At 47.2% G+C, this 1,195-nt stretch overlaps 1 non-coding gene across 1 annotated transcript; it reads left to right on the top strand.

Annotated features, from left to right (window-relative positions):
- The first annotated feature begins 819 nt into the window (after positions 1–819).
- Positions 820–891, top strand: TRNAE-UUC (transfer RNA glutamic acid (anticodon UUC)). The gene has a single exon. It is a non-coding gene; the product is annotated as a tRNA-Glu (tRNA).
- Positions 892–1,195: the final 304 nt, after the last annotated feature.

The raw sequence follows: 1,195 nt of genomic DNA, 5'->3' as shown, positions 1-1,195 counted from the left end.
CAGCGCAACCAAATAAATAAATAAATATTTAAAAAACAAACAACAACAACAAAAAACCTTGCCTTTCTTTCCTGTAAGTTTCTTTCCTGAAAGAGCCTGCCCCAGACTCCTGCCCAGGAATATACAGAGAGTGACCACAGAGGTGAGAGACCCCAGGGCCAGCCGTGTCTCTCACTCTCCAGGCCTAAGTTTATCTGGGAAATGACACATCATTCTGGAAACCTCCTAGGATCGCCATTCCAGGAGAGGAACTGGGTGTGGTGCCAGCCCTGAAGCAGCTCCCAGTCTGCTGGGGTGGACGCAGTCTGGCCCACAGAAACCAGTTCCCAGTGATAGGTGCTAGGAGAGAGCCCAGATCTGGAGATGTGGACCCTTGGGTTCAAACTCTGGCCTTCCTTCCAGCTCTTCCTTTGCCACGTCAGCAATCACTTTGCTATCACTATTTCTATCTTTGCAGTGAAGCTCGTGTTTTCTCCCCAGGGGTAAGCTCGCTAGGTCTCCTTCCAGACTCTGGGTGACAGAGAGGCATCTGCCTTCACTCCCAATCTCAAGGCTCCCTGCTGGCCAGATGAAATTATGTACCCAGCTTCTGACTTGGTAATAATTTACATGGTAAAGGACAAAGGACAAGACGGTGGACAAATAAGAAAAAAGGTTACAAATTGGTACAAACTTCCAGTTATAAGTTAAATAAGTCCTGGGGGTGTAATATACAGCATGGTAACAATAGTTAATGATACTGTAGTGTATATTTGAAAGTTGCTAAGAGAGCAGATCTTAAAAGTTCTCATTACAGGAAAGAAAAAAATTATAGGGAATTCCCTGGTGGTCCAGTGGTTAGGACTCAGCACTTTCACTGCTGTGGCCCAGGTTCAATCCCTGGTCAGAGAAACTAAGATGCTGCAAGCCGCCTGGTGGGGCCAAAAAAAAAAAAAAAAATTTTAAAATAATAAATTTAGGGGTTTCCCTAGTGGCGCAGTGGTTAAGAATCCGCCTGCTAATGCAGGAGACATGGGTTCAAGCCCTGGTCGGGGAAGATCCCACATGCTGCGGGGCAACTAAGCCTGTGCACCACAACTACTGAGCTTGTGCTCTAGAGCCTTCGAGCCATAGCTACTGAAGCCTGCGTGCCTAGAGCCCATGCTCTGCAACAAGAGAAGCCACTGCAATGAGAAGCCCATGGACAGCAACGAAG

Source organism: Mesoplodon densirostris, chromosome 19 (genome assembly GCF_025265405.1).
Source record: "Mesoplodon densirostris isolate mMesDen1 chromosome 19, mMesDen1 primary haplotype, whole genome shotgun sequence".
Classification (NCBI taxonomy): Eukaryota; Metazoa; Chordata; class Mammalia; order Artiodactyla; family Ziphiidae; genus Mesoplodon; species Mesoplodon densirostris.
Note: the sequence above shows the minus strand (reverse complement) of the source record. Positions and strands in the feature narration are given on the sequence as shown.